Source organism: Trichomycterus rosablanca, chromosome 4 (genome assembly GCF_030014385.1).
Source record: "Trichomycterus rosablanca isolate fTriRos1 chromosome 4, fTriRos1.hap1, whole genome shotgun sequence".
NCBI classification, from domain to species: Eukaryota; Metazoa; Chordata; class Actinopteri; order Siluriformes; family Trichomycteridae; genus Trichomycterus; species Trichomycterus rosablanca.
In genome coordinates, this window is record NC_085991.1 from 9,721,224 (window position 1) to 9,742,512 (window position 21,289).

Consider the following 21,289-nt stretch of genomic DNA (forward strand, 5'->3'; position numbering starts at 1 on the left):
AAGCCAACCTCTGGATATGACGCCGAACACGTGGACTCAACTTCTTTGGTCGACCCTGGCGAAGCCTGTTCCGAGTGGAACCTGTCCTGGAAAACCACTGTATGACCTTGGCCACCATGCTGTAGCTCAGTTTCAGGGTGTTAGCAATCTTCTTATAGCCCAGGCCATCTTTGTGGAGAGCAACAATTCTATTTCTCACATCCTCAGAGAGTTCTTTGCCATGAGGTGCCATGTTGAATATCCAGTGGCCAGTATGAGAGAATTGTACCCAAAACACCAAATTTAACAGCCCTGCTCCCCATTTACACCTGGGACCTTGACACATGACACCAGGGAGGGACAACGACACATTTGGGCACAATTTGGACATGTTCACTGTGGGGTGTACTCACTTATGTTGCCAGCTATTTAGACATTAATGGCTGTGTGTTGAGTTATTTTCAGAAGACAGTAAATCTACACTGCTATACAAGCTGTACACTGACTACTCTAAGTTATATCCAAGTTTCATGTCTATAGTGTTGTCCCATGAAAATATATTATGAAATATTTGCAGAAATGTGAGGGGTGTACTCACTTTTGTGATACACTGTATATAACAGCCTAGATGGTCATTTTTATCTTTAGCACTGAGAACCCAATATCTGGTAAAAACACATCTTATCTGAGATGAGTTTGTGCCCAAATAACAGGCTACATTTCTGAATAGAATTGATGTTTTAGGTTGCATTTCTTGATGCGGTGATAGACTGTGTTACGTGACAACAATTTCCTAAAGTATTCCCCAGCCTTTGTAGCTATATTTATTGAAGTAACATGACAATGCAGTGGCAGGGCACACATACTGCTCTACATGGACTGAGATTTCAGAATATTATGTACAAATAGCAGTTAATTTACCAAATACCCTGCTATTGTAAAATGTTTCCAGAATGTTTCACTTGAATATTTCAAATTATCCACTTCATTGAGGACAGGTTAGGAATGCAGACAGGCCAGTCAAGTCCCCCTACCCTCCTGTGATTTTGCACTGTGTTGTGGAAATATTTATGGACATCTCTGGAAAATATGTTTTATAATATTATGTAAAACATACATAAAAAATATGTAATATACTTTTCTGCATTAATGCTGCCATCACAGAAGTGCAAGATATACAGATGGGGCTAAGCAGCAATATAAACATGCATTAAGTAGGCATGATGGTGCAAGACCATAATGTCTAATGAAATAATAAGTCTATGAAATTGAATATGAAAGTCTTTCATCTGGGGTACACAGCGTATATTTCTTTCAAACAATATCTGGTCTACTAATTTATCTTACCACACACATTTACACTGCCCAGAGAACTTGATGCTGTTTCCGGACATGGCTAATATGAGACTTCCTTTTTTGCACAGTAAAGTTTTACGTGACATTTGTGAATGTAACTCTATACTGTAGTGCTTAACAAAGGTTTGCCAAAGTAACACACATGTGGTTATATCTGAGGGATCAGAGATCATGGGTGTTAAGCACTGAAATTCGTCCAAGTTTCTTAAATTGTTTAATGATATTATGCACTGAAAAAGGACAACTATGCAAATCCCTTCCAATCTTTCTTAAGAAACAGACAATATAACTGAATAAACCAATATAGATTTAAAATCAACTTGTTTAAGATGGTTATTTGAAGCATGACAAGTCAAAACCCACATAATGAATAAAAGTTTAATTTAATAAAAGAATATTTAAAATTATATGCATCCCCTCTTGGGCAGCACAGTGGTGCAGTGTGCGCTGTTGTCTCACAGTAAGTGGAGCCTGAATTTGATTCCCTGGCTGGGTGGCCAGGATACTGTTTGAGTGTGCAAGGGTTTGACCTGTGATGGACATTTTGCACAGTGACTCAAACTTATCGCAACCCTGACCAGGACAAAGCAGTGGTAAAACTGACAATGAATGTTAGAATGCTCAATAATGCCATTGTGGCATAGCTGGTAGGGTGAATGCTGCATAGCAATAGGGGACCTGGAGATCAATAATTTTTGTGTATTATAACTGGGAAAAGGGAAAACCCTTTTTAAATCTTGTATTTAGGGAAGACTGTTCAACATGAATTAATGCATCTAATTCAATTAATGCACATATGTGCAACTATTCAAACATGTTGCATACAAACATTTCCTAAATTGAAACATGTATACCAACCATTATACAACATTTTCTTAGACTATATAGTGTGAGGCCACAGCTTCACCTTATTGGTAATGCCAAAGATTAGTAAGTTTTTATATTTTACAGTCTGGTAGAGATTAAGTTTGGTTGTGTAAAATTAGCTAAAGTAGCTTACCAAATTAATGGGTGTTAATTACCATGTTTTGTTTAATAATGCAATATACAGAGAGCAGGTGCTATTTGTATTGTATGTGTGTGTGTGTGTGTGTGTGTGTGTGTGTGTGTGTGTGTGTGTGTGGTTAACTGATAAGATGTAAAAAGAAAAACAAACTTTGATCTTCTAAGATTCAAAGAGCTTTATATATGTGAGTTTTTGTACAGCATCTCAATAGCTTTGTATCACTGGGTGTCTCTAAGAGCACAGTGATAGAGAGCAGAATCTGTCAGCTGTAGATTGTTAATAATAAGTTCAGTAGATGTATCATCTGTGTTTGACTGTAATCGAGAGCCAGTGGGATTGTGCTCTGTACTGCTATATGATTTTGCACCTTTATACAGTAAAAACAGAGGTGCACTGTTAGGATTTTGTTTGTACCAGTAAAGCAAAATGTCTCTGCTGCTGGACTGATATGAACATTTTAGAGTAACAGTCTCTGTTTCTTTTCTGACAATGTTGTCTTCTACTGGTCTAATTTCATCTGCAAAACCACCTGTTGTAAAGAAAAGGGAAATAATTTAAACAAAATTGATTCGTCAGCAAACACAATGTAATAAATAAATAACCTTTATTTATTAATAAATATGTTTATTATTACCTGATGTTACAGTGAGAATCAGTGTTATGTATCTCCCAATGTGCAGCATGTTGCATAACTGATGCATTTCTGAACACAACTTTGTGAGCACTCTGTATAACAGTTCTGTATGAAAGTCAACACAGGATGGAAGCCACACACAGGAAGTGCAGAAGCTACGGCACAACTACACACATCAGTTTCAGTTTCCATTGTTCTCTAAGACACTGCTGGAGACTTTTGGAGTTAGTTGGTGGTGTTGGTGGTCATGTTTAAAATAAATATATTAAAACTCTTTCATTCTAAATGTAAGCACTGTGTCCAATTAAAGAATTTACTTCCTTTTCATGTACCTCTTCTCATCAATCATGTGTTTAACTGTAAACTATTTGTCTTATTAGCAATATTCAGATAAATAAAATGTAAAAACACTTTATAAATTGAATCTTTGTGTCTTATCTACTAAACATTACAATTAGCTGAAGCTGACTGCTAAATTAAAAAGAAAATCTGTCCCAGAGAATACAAGTTCTGCTGATTGGACTGTCCTGAGGTGCCCTAGGAATGGAATTCCACACTGCTTACACAGCTCCACTTACCATATAGAAGCACTTTGTGTTCTACAATTACTGACTGTAGTCCATCTGTTTCTCTGCATGCTTTGTTAGCCCCCTTTCATGCTGTTCTTCAATGGTCAGGACCCCCACAGGACCACTACAGAGCAGGTATTATTTAGGTGGTGGATCATTCTCAGCACTGCAGTGTCACTGACATGGTGGTGGTGTGTTAGGGTGTGTTGTGCTGGTATTAGTGGATCAGACACAGCAATGCTGATGGAGTGTTTAAACACCTCACTGTCACTGCTGGACTGAGAATAGTCCACCAACCAAAAACATACAGACAAAAGCGCCCCGTGGGCAGCGTCCTGTGACCGCTGATGAAGGTCTAGAAGATGACCAACTCAAACAGCAGCAATAGATGAGCGATCGTCTCTGACTTTACATCTACAAGGTGGACCAACTAGGTAGGACTGTCTAATAGAGTGGAAAGTGAGTGGACACTTTATTTATTTAAAAACTCCAGCAGCGCTGCTGGGTCTGATCCACTCATACCAGCACAACACACACTAACACACCACCACCATGTCATTGTCACTGCAGTGCTGAGAATGATCCACCACCTAAATAATATCTGCACTGTAGTGGTCCTGTGGGGGGCCTGACCATTGAAAAACAAAGTAAAAGCAAGCTAAAAAGTATGTAGAGAAACAGATGGACTACAGTCAGTAATTGTACAACTACAAAGTGCTTCTATATGGTTTATGTCTATAGGTCTTCTTTAAACACAAAAGTAGTTATGCTGAAATGATTTAAATAGAGTGATTAATATTTTACCGTTTTATTATTGACTTATTTCGGCTACAATTACTGACTTATTATTCATTAAGAATTTGAAGTTTTAAATAAATACAACTTGTAACTTTTTTATACTTTTAAAATTGACTTGTTACAGCTGCAGTTACTGGGATATTATTAATTAACTACTAGGAAACTGATATTTAATTTCTGAGTAAATATGATTTGTTGCGTTAATATTAGCATATCATTACCCACTTATTATTGATCTGTAATGTAAGGTGCTACTGAAATATACATATTTTATCTAAAGGAACTAATATATGTATCTTAGGTGTGTGTTTTTGTACAGTATAGAATGATTTCCTGTCACTGTGGGCCTCAGAGCACAGTAGTAGAGAGCAGAATCTGATACTGCAGCAGAGAAGATGTTCAGATCCACTCGGTTTTTATCTTCATTTATCTTTACAGAAAACCCAGAAACTGCAGCTTCTTTATTAAACTCACTAACCAGAATAATGAACTCTGGTCTGAATGTGGAGAACTGACGATACCACTGCAGGTCATTAGTTGTACCAGATCCTTTGTAATTGCAGGATAAAGTAACAGAGTCTCTCTCCAAGACAGTTTTAGTGGTTGAAACTGAATTAATTTCCTGTGCGCTGTTATAACCTGTGGACAGATAAAGAACAATGTTTATTTATATATAAATATATAAGTGTAAGAAAAAAACTGTGAAGAATCTAGCAGCAGATACATTGTAACTTCTATTTAAGGTTTGGATAAAGGTTCTAATGTGTTACGTGATGTTATTTCTCACCTAAAACAATGAAAAGAAGACACAGAAATCCAAACAATGCCATGACTGATCTGCAGAATAATGTAGCTCAACACCTGCCATCATATCTTATACATAATTAAACCATTTCCTCTCTTTAACTTCCTTTTCCAGCAGTACAGCCCTGTTACAGAGTTTAGTAACATGTAGATGAATTCTGCCATCATGTGCACACTTACACTCACTACATCTGTGTGGAACAAAACCTACCATCTATTTGTACTGTATAACTGATCATTTATGCAAATATTATATTTAATATGTTTATTTTTACAGAACTGCTGTCTTTTTATATTTGATGTGAACATTAACTTAAACTTTTGATTTATGTCTTATTATGTATTTAATGTATTTAATGTATTGCACTACTGACACATAACTGTTAGTACATTTGGTTAATAATGAGTGAAGTATTTATCATGGTAAGCAATAAGACAGAAGACACTTGCAAAAAGTGCACTGAATGACACGTCAAAAATCTGCACACAAGCATTTAGAAGATACAAAAGAAGGCTTACCATATAATCACAAGAGCACTGTACTTACTGTAAACTAAGTACAGGGTGAGTCAAAAGTCTCAGGACACTCTTTTATTTCAGAAACGAAAGGGAAAATGACATATCTGAATACCTCAGCAAGTAATGGGTGAGGGGGCCTATCTTTTAGGCTATGTCCGGAACATGGCTGCCATCTTGAAAGCCGCCATATTGGATCAAGGGCAAGTTTTTCCAATGGGAAGGTGGTCATATAGCATATCAAAAAAACATTTTCTCAGAAATCGATTGCCGCAAGATATCTCTTGTGTATGGTTCTCGGTACCTCAGATCCAACAATGCAGGTCTTGTCAAAGTGGAAAGAAGTGACTGATGCTGGCGTCAGCTGATGGCGAGCTCTTTAGTTTTCCATATGGTCTAGCGGTCAGGATTCCTGGTTTTCACCCAGGTGGCCCGGTTCGAATCCGGGTCACGGCATTGTCTTTTTGTATGCTGCGCTTCAAAGTTTTCCATTCTCTCCTTGGTCAAAAGAAAGAAATGAGGCCGGAGCTTTAGGGAAGTCACAAGCGCAGTCTCTCAGGGGCCGGTGGCGCAATGGATAACGTGGCTGACTACGGATCAGAAGAATCTAGGTTCGACTCCTGGCTGGCTCGTTTGCCTTGTGCCTTTTTTGTCTTTCTAACTCCTTGTGTATGGTACCTCAGGTCCATCAATGCTGGTCTTGTCAAAGTGGAGAGAAGTGACTGATGCTGGCATCAGCCGTTCACCAGCTCTTCTGTTTCCCATATGGTCTAGTGGTCAGGATTCCTGGTTTTCACCCAGACGGCCCGGGTTCGACTCCCTGTTTGGGAATTCGTCTTTATGATAGGACTTGAGCAAAACTTTAACTATTAGTTCCTCTGCGCCATGTTGCTGTAGCTCAAGAGGCTTGTTCTGTTGGAACTATGACTGCAGTCTATCAGGGAGCAGTCGACGTAAGCTGGACGTGGCTGACCGCTGGAATGCCGTGATCGTATAGTGGTTAGTACTCTGCGTTGTAGCCGCAGCAACCCCGGTTTGAATCCGGGTCACGGCAGGGTCTTTTTGTATGCCGCGCTTCAAATTTTAATTATTTAATGAAATTATTCATAAACATGGCATAAATTTTCACTGCTATGCAGATGACACACAGCTGTATATATTAGCCAAACCAAATGATACTGACACAATCAGTAAGATAGAAGATTGTGTAAACGACATAAAAAACTGGATGTCATGTAATTTTCTTTTACTTAATTCAGATAAAACAGAGGTTTTACTTGTTGGCTCCAAAGCTGCAAGAGACAAGTTGTCTAACCTGGTGCTAAACCTAAACACTTTCTCTGTTACTCCCAGCCCAGAAGCAAATCCGGTTCACGGCAGGGTTCATTTGTATGCCATGCTTCAAAGTTTTCCATTCTCTCCTTGGTCAAAAGACAAAAATGAGGCCGGAGCTTCAGCAAAGTCACAAGCGCAGTCCCTCAGGGGCCAGTGGTGCAATGGATAACACGTCTGACTACGGATCAGAAGATTCTAGGTTCGACTCCTGGCTGGCTCTGTTACCTTGTGTGTTTTTTCTCTTTCTAACTCCTTGTGTATGGTTCTTGGTACCTCAGATCCAACAATGCAGGTCTTGTCAAAGTGGAAAGAAGTGACTTATGCTGGCGTCAGTGTTGTACCCATGGAAAGGGCAGAAAATAAATGAGAAGACTCAAACGTGATGTTTTCTCACTGCTGTAATGTGAGTTGTGAGGAAAACCTGCGAGAGCTCCCTCTAAGCTCTGTTTAGGCATTAACCTCGCCAGCTGAGGAAACTGACTAGAGCTCCCCATACTGTCTATTTAGGAAAAAACAATCTATTGCACATCAAAAAAAATTTATTATTCTCTTAAGGAATCAATTTTCTAACCATAAAAAAGGGATATTAATTAATTACTTTTCCCATAAAAAGGTTATGGTGAGGTGATGGACTGCTAATCCATTGTGCTCTGCACGTGTAGGTTTGAGTTCTATTCTCATCGAACACAATACCTTTTAAACTCTTAATGCATGCTCAATAATCCAGCTCCACAAATCCACAAAGTGGAGACCTTTAAACAACGTGTGGTTACTAATCTGTATGTTATTAACATTATATTAAAAGAACGGCTGTATAAGATGAACTGTTTCTATTTGGTGTTATAGTTGTGTTTTTTGTGAGTAGTGCCAATGTTTTGCACAGAGCTTGAAAGCAAGAGTTATGTTTCGTATCTCCTGACCACCAGGGCGGTGCCTAGTAGTGGATAATCCCACGCGTGCGCGCTTCAGACCGAGATATTTTATACCAAATTAGTCACACGTGACCCCTGCAGTGATGTCACTTACAGTATAATACACCTGTGACTCACGTAGTCTTCCTCTTTTCTCGTCTCGCCTTCAAGACCGTAGCTCAGCCCGGTGACACTTAGTGTCGGAGCTACGAATTTTATTCGTCCTCTACGGGCTGTGAGTAATCCAGCGGGATCTGGCAACCAAATCCACCTAGAGTGCGCTCGGTGTGAGAATGAGCCAGAGAAGCTGTGTTTGTTACTGGATTTTCTTCATTTCCCACCTGGAGATTACTCGGTGTGGAGTAAGCTGAACTGATACTGTACGTGGAACTCAGGTAAGTAACGCTTATGTACTACAGGAGTTAGTTCGTGCTAACCTAGAGTAACATTCGTTTTTTTATGTGGAATGCACTGCTCGAAAAGTTACAACTCCGAGCACTAGCAGCGCATTTCTCTTCACCTAAAGTTTATACTCGGTGTTAAGTGAAGCCAACACTCATTCGCTGTATCGAGTAGATTACTCGTAATAATTTAGTGCTTTCATCTAAGGTTCTGTACTCGGTGTTAAGTGACATTGCTTCTGAGTTATGGAAAAGATTGCTTTTACATTAGCAACACAGCCTTGTCATCTAGAGTTTCATACTCGGTGATAACTGGAAAGATTACCTGACGTTCAGTGTTTCACCTAGAGGTTCATACACGGTGATAACTGGAAAGATTACCTGGCTTCAGTGTTTCACCTAGAGTTTCATACTCGGTGATAACTGGAAAGATTACCTGGCGTTCAGTGTTTCACCTAGAGTTTCATACTCGGTGATAACTGGAAATATTACCTGGCTTCAGTGTTTCACCTAGAGTTTCATACTCGGTGATAACTGGAAAGATTACCTGGCGTTCAGTGTTTCACCTAGAGTTTCATACTCGGTGATAACTGGAAAGATTACCTGGCGTTCAGTGTTTCACCTAGAGTTTCATACTCGGTGTTTTGTGAGCTGACAGCTCATGATATTATAACGATAGCATTGCTCAGCGTGTGTACCGTGGTCACGCCGTTTTCACCTCGAGTTTGTACTCGGTGCAGTTTTTTACTCCTTTTTAGTACTACTCAGTACTAGGAGTGAAACAGCGATATCAACAACTCAGAACCGTCGTGTGTTGAACAGTTGTAACCAGTGCCTTGCTGCCTTGGAGACTTACGACGGCATGAGTTATGCCCTTCATGTCTTTGGTTGGATCACCTTCGTGAAGCCTTGGTGAACCGGTGTATTGATTGTGCGATTATTGCATTAGACCGCCGCCGAGAAAGGCTAGCGGGGCTAGAGATTGGGTGCGAGACTGCGTTACCGGCACCTCAGCGCGGCACGAGCAACACTGCAAAGCGGCCCTCGGAGGGACCAGGTCCTATGCAGAGGAAAAAGAGACGGTCCATGGCGCTGTCGGAATGCATGGGCTCGTTCTCCGATGAGTTGTCACAGTTGAAGTCGTTATTTATGTTTAGTGACAAACTAGATGCTATAGTATCCCGGAGCAAAGCATACCAACCAAAAGAAGATGATGCACTTTCTATAGCAGCATCAAATGCCGGATTCTTCAGGTCTTTTTCTACAGCCGGGTGGTTCCCCGCCAGCTGTTTCAGCACGGTCGAGGTCTCTCTCTGCTTCGCACTCGCGTAACTCCGAAGCCAGTGCTCCGACAGCCACCCCTGCGCACTCTGCTCAAGTGCACAGCGCCTTAAAGTTGGCCTTGGCCAAACTAGGACTTGATGCCCCAACTCCAACAGCCCCAAAAACTAGTAAGTTCTTTATGTGGGCTGTCACACCCGATAAATTCTCTATTCCTGCCGGAGAAGACCTTACTGCCGAATTCACAGCTGGGTTCCACACGTGTAACCAGCGTTCGTGGGCAAGTTCATGCTTCCACTCTCTCTCAGGAAGTTTGTTCCCTCCTGAGGAGAGGAGCAATAGAGGTGGCGGATCCTCATGTTCAACCAGAGGGCTTCTATTTATCATTTTGTTGTTCCAGAAAGGACGGAGGCTTCCGGCCAATTCTGGACCTCCGTCGGTCGAATTCTTACCCGCAGGCTCTTCCCTTTTGAATGCTCCAGCAGGCAGCTCTGGCACCCCTCATGGATTAAAAATCCTTCCTTATCTAGACGACTGGCTTGTGTGTGCCCCCCTCAAGAGCATGGGCACTTGTGGACACACAGTGGCCGCTGATTTGCATCCAAGCGCTTGGCTTAGCAATAAACTGGGAGTAGAGCATCCTCCTCCCTGTCCAGAAGATCCAGTTTATTTGCAGGCTGCTAGACTTGTCTATGCCAGCCTCGCTTCCCAGGACCCGCACACGAACAATCCTGTCTCGTGTGTGCCGCCTGAAACTCAGCATGGGAGTTCTGTTCTTAAGGCTACTGCATCTCCAGGGCCTCCTTACAGCGGCTGCACAGGTTGTTACATTGGGGAAACTCCACGAAACCTTTTCAGATATGGTTCACTTCTCTCAATCTGGATCCTGTATGCCACAGGCATATGTAGGTCCGTGAAGAGTGTCTGCCAGCTCTCAAACCATGGCGCTCTCCAAAAGTTTATCTTGTCAGGGGTGAACATGGGGCAAATACCCACACGCAGGGAAGTGGTGACGACAGATGCGTCAGCTTCCGGAACAGGTGGTTCAGGGCACTTGGTCTATGAGCCAAGCTCGAGAACACATCAATATCAAGAACTATGTGCCGTAAAACTTGCCTTGGAATTCTTTTTCCCAAAGTTTGCAGGGCAAGCATGTGTTGGTACACACAGACAACCTGAGCATGGTTTATCATATAAACCATTGCGGTGGCACCAGATCCTGAGCGCTCTTGTATCTGGCAAGGAGCTGTGGACACTAGTACATCCGGAGTTCCTCTCTCTGCAGGCTGTTCACCTGGCAGGGACGACCAATGGGACAGCGGACGCTCTCTCAAAGCAGTCTCTGAGCCCCAAGTAATTGTAGACTTCACCCGGATGTGGTTCACCTAATATGGAAGAAGCTTGGCCAGTCACGGATGGATCTGCTCGCTTCACCGGACACAACTCATTGTCCGCTATGGTTCTCGGAACACCAGCGGGACAGCCCACTCGGTCAGGATGCATTACCCCACAACTGGCCGAGAGATTTGCTGTTTGCATTCCCTCTGCTCCCTTTCCTGCCAGCACTGCTGGGCAGGGTTCAGGAGGAGGGCCACAAGGTTCTTCTGGTAGCGCCTTGATGGTCAAGACAACCATGGTTTTCCCTGGTTACTGTCTTACTTCGGGTACTCCGTGGAGGCTCCCCCTAAGAAAAGACCTCCTCTCACAACTGAAGGGTCAAGTGTGGCATCCACGACCAGAATTTTTCTAGCTTTGGCTGTTGCCATTAGGGCTGACAATGAACTCTCCTCATGTCTTCCAGGAGGGCGAAACACTATCCTAAATGCCAGAGCAGCATCTACTCGAGCTTTGTATGGTGGTAGATGGCAGTCATTGTGAACTGGTGCACGGAACAGTTGGTTGATCTTCCTTCCTGTTCTGTGGAAACAATACTTTCCTTCTTTCAAGTGTTGCTGGACTCTAGGAGGTTTTCACCCACTCTGAGGCTCTACGTGGCCGCTCTATCGAGCCAAGTGACCTTGAATAATAGTTCATCTCTGGGCTCACACAAGCTTGTTGTGGCCTTCTTAAAAGGTGCGAGGAGGCTTAGACCCCCCCGTGTGATTCGTCCGCCACCATGGAACCTCCCCTTGGTGCTGTAACATGTTTGCAGTGCTCAGTTGAGCCTCTAGACCAGGTTGGTCTCAAGTGGTTGTCCCTTAAATCAGCATTTTGCTGGCTATTGTTATGGCGAAGCATGTTTGCGAGTTGCATGCGCTTTCGGTTAGCCCAGAGTGTCTCAGGTGGGGCCTGGATGGGGCATCTTGAGACCTTGAGACAAAACCCGGCTCTTCTTCCGAAAGTTCTCGGGACAGAATTTATTAACCAGTCTATTAGTCTGGTGGTATATAACGATCAGTCTGACCCCAGGCATCAGCTCTTGGGCCCTGTCAGAGTGTTGAGATGCTATGTATCTGCTATTGCGTCTGTGCAAAAGGCAGATCAGCTCTTGTTTGTTTCTCGGACGCTAAGCGTGGTCATCGCTTTTCTAAGCAGCGAGTCTCTCGCTGGCTGACGGTGGTCATTGGAATGGCCTACACGGCATACAACTGTCCTTTACCCGCATTGTCATCTGGTCACTCTGTCAGAAGAGTTTCCACATCTTGGACCGCTTTAAGAGGGGTCCCCATTGCGGAGGTTTGTGTGTTTATCTTTGCCATGTACGTTTTTCATGCTTTTACAACGTGAATGTTGCAGCCTGGTCTAGCTTTGCACTGGCTGTCCTGTCCCTTACCATGAGTGGAAGTTGAAGCACTCCTCGTGACGGCGTGGGCATAAATCATCCACTACTAGGCACCGCCCTGGCGGTCAGGAGATACGAAACATAATGCTAGTTACGAATGTAACTGTGGTTATGTGAGTAGTGGATGACCGCCAGGGTTCCTGGTCACTCGGAGTGTGCGAGACGTTCCAGGTTCCTGAGGAAGACTGCGTGAGTCACAGGTGTATTATACAGTAAGTGACATCACTGCAGGGGTCACGTGTGACTAATTTGGTATAAAATATCTCGGTCTGAAGTGCGCACGCATGGGATTATCCACTACTAGGCACCGCCCTGGCGGTCATCCACTACTCACATAACCACAGTTACATTCGTAACTACCGTTTCAGGGGTTTTGTTCAATGTTAAAAAATCTGGTTTTCAACAAGGATGGGATTCCAACCCACACGTGCAGAGCACAATGGATTAGCAGTCCATCACCTTAACCACTCGGCCACCTCGTCTTGCTTTACCTGCTTGTTTCTGCTCTGATTGGTCTGATTGATCAATGTAGCTTTTGTAGATTTGTAAAAGACTGAAGAGCAGAAAGCTAATTTTATTTTAGTTCTTTTTAAAACTGACTGTTAACAAATAATGCACTAATGCAGTGTGCGTGCACATTCTGGTAAACACCCAGATATTTCTTAAAAGGCAATGTAGCTGTTCAAGCCGTCTGGGTTGATCAATCAGACCAATTGGCCCAGAAACACATTTTTCTAGGCAGGTTGAGACGAGGTGGCTGAGTGGTTAAGGTGTTGGACTGCTAATCTGTTGTGCTCTGCATGCGTGGTTTTGGAAACCAGACCTTTAAACATTGATCAAAACCCCTGAAATTCTTGCTTTCAGCTCTGATAATTAAACTCCACCTTTACAACATATTGGTACTACTCACATAAAATACAACTGTAACACCAGAGAGAAACAGCACATCTTATACAGGCATTTTTTTTAGTGCAATTGTGTTTTTGGCTTACTTCATGGAGGTAGAGCATGTTCTGAGGTGGTTAAGGCGATTGGACTGCTAATCCATTGTGCTCTGCACGTATGGGTTTGAATCCCATCCTCATTGAAAACCAAGCCATTAAACATTGAACAATACCCCTGAAACTCTTGCTTTCAGCAAATGGTGTTGTGTCACTACCATATCATTTACACTTCTCTGACAGCATTAATGCAGGAAAGTACATTGAGATTTTAGAGCAACATATGCTGCCTTTAAGAGGAAATCTTTTGCAGGGACGTCCATGCAGCCTGTCTGTAGTCCTAACCTTTCCCCAATATCAAACGTGCAGATAATGAACATCCTGTGCTGTTGTACACCTTCAGAAGTGTCTGCAGGAAGAATGAGACAAAATCATTTAAGGACCACTGAGCTAAAACACTGATTGCTTATTAGATAAACAGACTTTGGATATAAGAAGCAGCAAGTGATACAATGTAAACATGACAATAGCTCCCTCCTCTGATAACAGGTTTTTGTACAGTATAGCTGTATTTCCTGTCACTGTGGGCTCCATGGCGCAGTAGTACAGTGCAGAATCAGATACTGCAGCAGAGACGATCTCCAGATCTATTTTTGTTTTGGTTTTGTAGCGTTTCATTGAGATTCTTGGGTCAGACGTTCGAGCCGTTTTAACATCTTCACTATCTTCAACAATCAGCTGCAAAAATTCTGGGTTTGATCCAAGTTTTTGTTGATACCAGTAAAGACTACGAACCGATCCATCATATGTACAGGACAGTGTGATGCTGCTTCCTTCAGTTGAAGATGAGCTGATTTGATCTGGTCTAATGCTCTCAGCAGCTTCTAATATAAAACATTATAACAATTTATAACATTTAGTTGATACTATATTAAACACATATTTCTAAATATAAAATGTATGCTTCTAATAGTAGAAAATGAATACAAACATATTTAAATATGATGCCTATTGTATATCACTTACCATTATCATCAACAATAATGAAAATGAAGAAGAGGAGTAACATCATTGTGCTGAGTATCAGATTCAGATCTGGCATCCAGAGTCGAAAGTGTCTCTGCTGTATGTAACCACATCTGGCTCCCCACCCCCAATCCAGTTACATTTATGTCAACTCATGTCAACCTTTATCTGATATTGTGAAAATAGACTAACAAACCATTGTATATAAATAAAAACTAAACCTTTATGTACAGTGTATCACAAAAGTGAGTACACCCCTCACATTTCTGCAAATATTTCATTATATCTTTTCATGGGACAACACTATAGACATGAAACTTGGATATAACTTAGAGTAGTCAGTGTACAACTTGTATAGCAGTGTAGATTTACTGTCTTCTGAAAATAACTCAACACACAGCCATTAATGTCTAAATGGCTGGCAACATAAGTGAGTACACCCCACAGTGAACATGTCCAAATTGTGCCTAAAGTGTCAATATTTTGTGTGACCACCATTATTATCCAGCACTGCCTTAACCCTTCTGGGCATGGAATTCACCAGAGCTGCACAGGTTGCTACTGGAATCCTCTTCCACTCCTCCATGATGACATCACGGAGCTGGTGGATGTTAGACACCTTGAACTCCTCCACCTTCCACTTGAGGATGCACCACAGGTGCTCAATTGGGTTTAGTCCATCACCTTTACCTTCAGCTTCCTCAGCAAGGCAGTTGTCATCTTGGAGGTTGTGTTTGGGGTCGTTATCCTGTTGGAAAACTGCCATGAGGCCCAGTTTTCGAAGGGAGGGGATCATGCTCTGTTTCAGAATGTCACAGTACATGTTGGAATTCATGTTTCCCTCAATGAACCGCAGCTCCCCAGTGCCAGCAACACTCATGCAGCCCAAGACCATGATGCTACCACCACCATGCTTGACTGTAGGCAAGATACAGTTGTCTTGGTACTTCTCACCAGGGCACCGCCACACATGCTGGACACCATCTGAGCCAAACAAGTTTATCTTGGTCTCGTCAGACCACAGGGCATTCCAGTAATCCATGTTCTTGGACTGCTTGTCTTCAGCAAACTGTTTGCGGGCTTTCTTGTGCGTCAGCTTCCTTCTGGGATGACGACCATGCAGACCGAGTTGATGCAGTGTGCGGCGTATGGTCTGAGCACTGACAGGCTGACCTCCCACGTCTTCAACCTCTGCAGCAATGCTGGCAGCACTCATGTGTCTATTTTTTAAAGCCAACCTCTGGATATGATGCCGAACACGTGGACTCAACTTCTTTGGTCGACCCTGGCGAAGCCTGTTCCGAGTGGAACCTGTCCTGGAAAACCGCTGTATGACCTTGGCCACCATGCTGTAGCTCAGTTTCAGGGTGTTAGCAATCTTCTTATAGCCCAGGCCATCTTTGTGGAGAGCAACAATTCTATTTCTCACATCCTCAGAGAGTTCTTTGCCATGAGGTGCCATGTTGAATATCCAGTGGCCAGTATGAGAGAATTGTACCCAAAACACCAAATTTAACAGCCCTGCTCCATTTACACCTGGGACCTTGACACATGACACCAGGGAGAGACAACGACACATTTGGGCACAATTTGGACATATTCACTGTGGGGTGTACTCACTTATGTTGCCAGCTATTTAGACATTAATGGCTGTGTGTTGAGTTATTTTCAGAAGACAGTAAATCTACACTGCTATACAAGTTGTACACTGACTACTCTAAGTTATATCCAAGTTTCATGTCTATAGTGTTGTCCCATGAAAAGATATAATGAAATATTTGCAGAAATGTAAGGGGTGTACTCACTTTTGTGATACACTGTAAATAATAAAGTATAGCTGCATTTTATGTTGTGTTTGTTGCTACACTTCAACAGCATACAGATGATACTAATATTTCTGTTGGCACATTACTAAAACACTGTATACATTAATTGAACTTTACACATATCACTATCTATCTATCTGTCTGTCTGTCCGTCCGTCTGTCCGTCCATCCATCCAGTGGTTTAGTAAAAGCCTGATTAATCAGTAGCATGTACATTCGAATGCTGCTGTTTAATGTGTTATAACTTTATTCATAATAATGCTGATGATTAATTGAATCTTCTTTTTATTTTCTACCTTCCCAGAATATAGACCTTAACTAACTCAGGTAAAATGGAAATCGATGTAAATAGGGGCAGTGGTACATTAGTTGTTAAGATGCTGGATGAGTTATTTGAAGTAACTGAAGGGGCTTAAACCCCACTGCTGTGAGGTTGCCACTGTTGGGCCCTTGAACGAAGCCCTTAACCATCAATCGCTTGCATTGTGTAATGTATATGGTCACAATAGTAAGGTCCTTTAGATAAAAGTGTCTGCTACTGTACTGTACTGTACTGTATATTTAGTGTGCTGTATATTTGGACAACTTGTCTTAAACTTGAGACTTTAACAGGTTGTTATCTAGGTGGATTAGAGGTGAACTATAAACAGACAAATACTGTAGCTCCCTCTTCTGAGGAAAGCAGGTGCTGTCAAAGTTGTGTTTTTGTAAAATGTGGCACTGTGAGCTGCAGGGTTCAGTAGTACAATGCAGAGTCAGATACTGTAGTAGAGAAGATATTGATGGAACACCTTTATATGTGATATTTTCATTTACCGGGAAATTCTTTGGAAGTCAGGATCAGAGTGCAGGGTCAGACATTGTACAGAACCCTGGAGCTGAGAGGGTTAAAACCCTTGCGACCAGTAACAATAACAATAATACAAACATTCAATACAATACAATAAGAAATAACAGCATCAAGAATAAAATCATAAGTATGCATGTGTGCCTCATGCTTTTATGTTCTTATTTAACGACTGGACCAACGGGCAGTGAAAATGTCTTTTGTTGACTAACAAGGCAAAGAGTAAAGTGTAAATGAAAAGTAATTAACCCTTTGAAATTAAATAAAAAACTATTATTATTGAAGGTGATGCTCTTTAATATACCAGTACTTTATTAATAATATACTATTTTACAGTTTCTGAGTTGCTAAAACACATTTCCTGAATTGTCCCTGCTCAAAACCAAACACTGCCGTCAAATTACACACAAATCCAGTCAATGCATAAACACTACACATCAGTTATTACACACTACATAAAACAATGCAAAACACTCTGCTTTTATCATAGCAAAACCAAAAATCTATATTCAGGAATTCTGGAAATTTTTGTGTTCAAGAAAACTATTGATATATATGTACAATAGAAAATAAAATAGATACAGTATATGAACTGCAATATATTTATTAGCATTTGTTTATAAAGCATTCAATGCCATTCATTCTGCCTTGAGATCATGCCTTTGGGGTGGGTCAGGCCACAGGATTTCAGCAACATCACAAGCAATATTTTCCCTTGTTAGACAACGGGGAAAGAATCCAGCCTAGAGAAGAATCTACTCTTCACATGTCTTCACATGCTGCCTCCATTGATTGGAGTAGATTTTCCCAGGTATAGGGGTCTCAGTCATAAACCTTCCACCACCATGCCGAGAAGAATTCTTCAGTTGGGTTAAGGAAGGGAGAGTATGGTGGAACGTACACAGATCGCTCCCTCAGCTCAGGGTCCCCCTGCACAAGTCCAAACAAGGCATCCCATAGACCATCCAGAAATGTTAAAACATGTTCCGTGTTGTAGGGCCCTAATGTTACATGGCGATGCAGATTTCCATTGCTGTTGATGGTCGCACATAGGGTTACATTGCCACCACGTTGGCCAGGCATTTCTATAATGGCACGTTGACCAATTATGTTGTGACCTCTTCTTCGCCTCTTTGTTAGATTGAACTCAGCTTCATCCAAGTACATACATTAATGGGCCTCTCCATGGATTCCAGTTCAAACATTGTTTATACACATAGTGAAAATAGACCCAAATAAGTTGTGACACATCATGACAGACATTGTATACATGCTGCTTTACATACAATACAGTATATATGCTCAATCATACTCAATCGTACTCAATCATGCACTGAGCTATTTTACTGTGTAGTTGTACAGTATTGTACTGTAAATTTCAGGTCCCAAACACACATTGGGAAAAAAATCTAATTTATTTGAGAAATCTTGCAGAGACCCCCTACCCTTTATAAAAAGTGGGGTGGCGTTGTCACAGTTGCTGGGGTTGTGATAAATCCTCTTCCACCCCAAAGCAGCCACATATACAGTGTATCACAAAAGTGAGTACACCCCTCACATTTCTGCAAATATTTCCTTATATCTTTCCATGGGACAACACTATAGACATGAAACTTGGATATAACTTAGAGTAGTCAGTGTACAACTTGTATAGCAGTGTAGATTTACTGTCTTCTGAAAATAACTCAACACACAGCCATTAATGTCTAAATAGCTGGCAACATAAGTGAGTACACCCCACAGTGAACATGTCCAAATTGTGCCCAAATGTGTCGTTGTCCCTCCCTGGTGTCATGTGTCAAGGTCCCAGGTGTAAATGGGGAGCAGGGCTGTTAAATTTTGTGTTTTGGGTACAATTATCTCATACTGGCCACTGGATATTCAACATGGCACCTCATGGCAAAGAACTCTCTGAGGATGTGAGAAATAGAATTGTTGCTCTCCACAAAGATGGCCTGGGCTATAAGAAGATTGCTAACACCCTGAAACTGAGCTACAGCATGGTGGCCAAGGTCATACAGCGGTTTTCCAGGACAGGTTCCACTCGGAACAGGCTTCGCCAGGGTCGACCAAAGAAGTTGAGTCCACGTGTTCGGCGTCATATCCAGAGGTTGGCTTTAAAAAATAGACACATGAGTGCTGCCAGCATTGCTGCAGAGGTTGAAGACGTGGGAGGTCAGCCTGTCAGTGCTCAGACCATACGCCGCACACTGCATCAACTCGGTCTGCATGGTCGTCATCCCAGAAGGAAGCTGATGCACAAGAAAGCCAGCAAACAGTTTGCTGAAGACAAGCAGTCCAAGAACATGGATTACTGGAATGCCCTGTGGTCTGACGAGACCAAGATAAACTTGTTTGGCTCAGATGGTGTCCAGCATGTGTGGCGGCGCCCTGGTGAGAAGTACCAAGACAACTGCATCTTGCCTACAGTCAAGCATGGTGGTGGTAGCATCATGGTCTTGGGCTGCATGAGTGTTGCTGGCACTGGGGAGCTGCAGTTCATTGAGGGAAACATGAATTCCAACATGTACTGTGACATTCTGAAACAGAGCATGATCCCCTCCCTTCGAAAACTGGGCCTCATGGCAGTTTTCCAACAGGATAACGACCCCAAACACAACCTCCAAGATGACAACTGCCTTGCTGAGGAAGCTGAAGGTAAAGGTGATGGACTAAACCCAATTGAGCACCTGTGGCGCATCCTCAAGTGGAAGGTGGAGGAGTTCAAGGTGTCTAACATCCACCAGCTCCGTGATGTCATCATGGAGGAGTGGAAGAGGATTCCAGTAGCAACCTGTGCAGCTCTGGTGAATTCCATGCCCAGGAGGGTTGGAAGGCAGTGCTGGATAATAATGGTGGTCACACAAAATATTGACACTTTGGGCACAATTTGGACATGTTCACTGTGGGGTGTACTCACTTATGTTGCCAGCCATTTAGACATTAATGGCTGTGTGTTGAGTTATTTTCAGAAGACAGTAAATCTACACTGCTATACAGGCTGTACACTGACTAATCTAAGTTATATCCAAGTTTCATGTCTATAGTGTCGTCCCATGAAAATATATAATAAAATATTTGCAGAAATGTGAGGGGTGTACTCACTTTTGTGATACACTGTACATCCTTATGGAAAGAAATACCTTGAAACTCAATGCCTTTTAAACTCGACGCCACTCCCAGAAGCAACTGAAGTCGAGTTTCAATGTACCACTGTATTTTCAATTATTAAGTAATTGTTTGTAAACTAAGGATACTAATTTATGAAGTTTTGCAAGTGACATTTTTGCTTAATACAAGACTTCAGTTTGTAATCAGTGTAGACTGATCAACATCTTGTACTTATTTGCCAAGCTTGTATTTACAATATAGGAGACTTCTCTGTAAAATATGTTGCCCGATAGTGTGGAGGGCACTTAAGCTGCTCCACACTGATTAAGATTGTTCTTTTCTGTTTCCTTTTTTTTTTTTTGTTGAATTTATGTCCAGATAATAATTAAAAGCCTAAAATATTACAATCTGTTGTTGAGAAATGTTATTTTTATAATATTTAATCAACCAATGAGATGGTCAGCCAAACATCAAGTCATTTCTTTGCACCTTTGTCATTTAAATAAAGATTCATCACCAAATCACAGATTCTTGTTTTGTTACATTTTACAAAATGTCCCAACTTTTATAGAAATGGAGCTTGTGTTATAACATATTTACAATTTTAAGTCATCCTACTTTCATTTTAACATATAGCATATGGTTATTTTCATAAAACCCCAAATCAGAAAAAGTTGGGGCAGCATTGAAAATGCAAATAATAAAAAAACAGAGTTTCTTACATTTACTTTGACTTTTATTTGATTGCAGACATGATGAACCTGAGATATTTCATGTTTTATCTGCTCAACTTCATTTCATTTATTAACAAACAGCCATGTCACAGAGAGCAGGTGCTATTTGTATTTTGTTGTGTGTGTGTGTGTGTATGTGTGTGTGTGTGTGTGGTTAACTGATAACAAGTAAAAAGAAAAAAAAACCTTTGATCTTCTGAACTTTGGGGAAACTTCATATAAGTGACTTTTTGTACAGCATCTCAATAGCTTTGTATCACTGGGCTGCTTCAAGACCACAATGATAGAGAGCAGAACCTGTCAGCTGTAGATTGTTGATGGTGAGTTCAGTAGATGTATCGTCTGTGTTTGACTGTAATCGAGAGTCAGTAGGTTTGCGCTCATAACCACTACGTGATTTGGCACCTTTATACAGTAAAAACTGTGGTGCAC

The 21,289-nt window shown here is 41.7% G+C and overlaps 4 non-coding genes across 4 annotated transcripts; 3 read left to right on the top strand and 1 right to left on the bottom strand.

Annotated features, from left to right (window-relative positions):
- Positions 1-6,421: 6,421 nt before the first annotated feature.
- trnae-uuc (transfer RNA glutamic acid (anticodon UUC)) lies at positions 6,422-6,493 on the top strand. Its single transcript has one exon. It is a non-coding gene; the product is annotated as a tRNA-Glu (tRNA).
- Positions 6,494-6,644: 151 nt separating this feature from the next.
- On the top strand, positions 6,645-6,716 carry trnay-gua (transfer RNA tyrosine (anticodon GUA)). Its single transcript has one exon. It is a non-coding gene; the product is annotated as a tRNA-Tyr (tRNA).
- A 428-nt stretch (positions 6,717-7,144) lies between these two features.
- trnar-acg (transfer RNA arginine (anticodon ACG)) lies at positions 7,145-7,217 on the top strand. The gene has a single exon. It is a non-coding gene; the product is annotated as a tRNA-Arg (tRNA).
- Positions 7,218-12,772: 5,555 nt separating this feature from the next.
- On the bottom strand, positions 12,773-12,854 carry trnas-gcu (transfer RNA serine (anticodon GCU)). Its single transcript has one exon. It is a non-coding gene; the product is annotated as a tRNA-Ser (tRNA).
- Between the last annotated feature and the right edge of the window lie 8,435 nt (positions 12,855-21,289).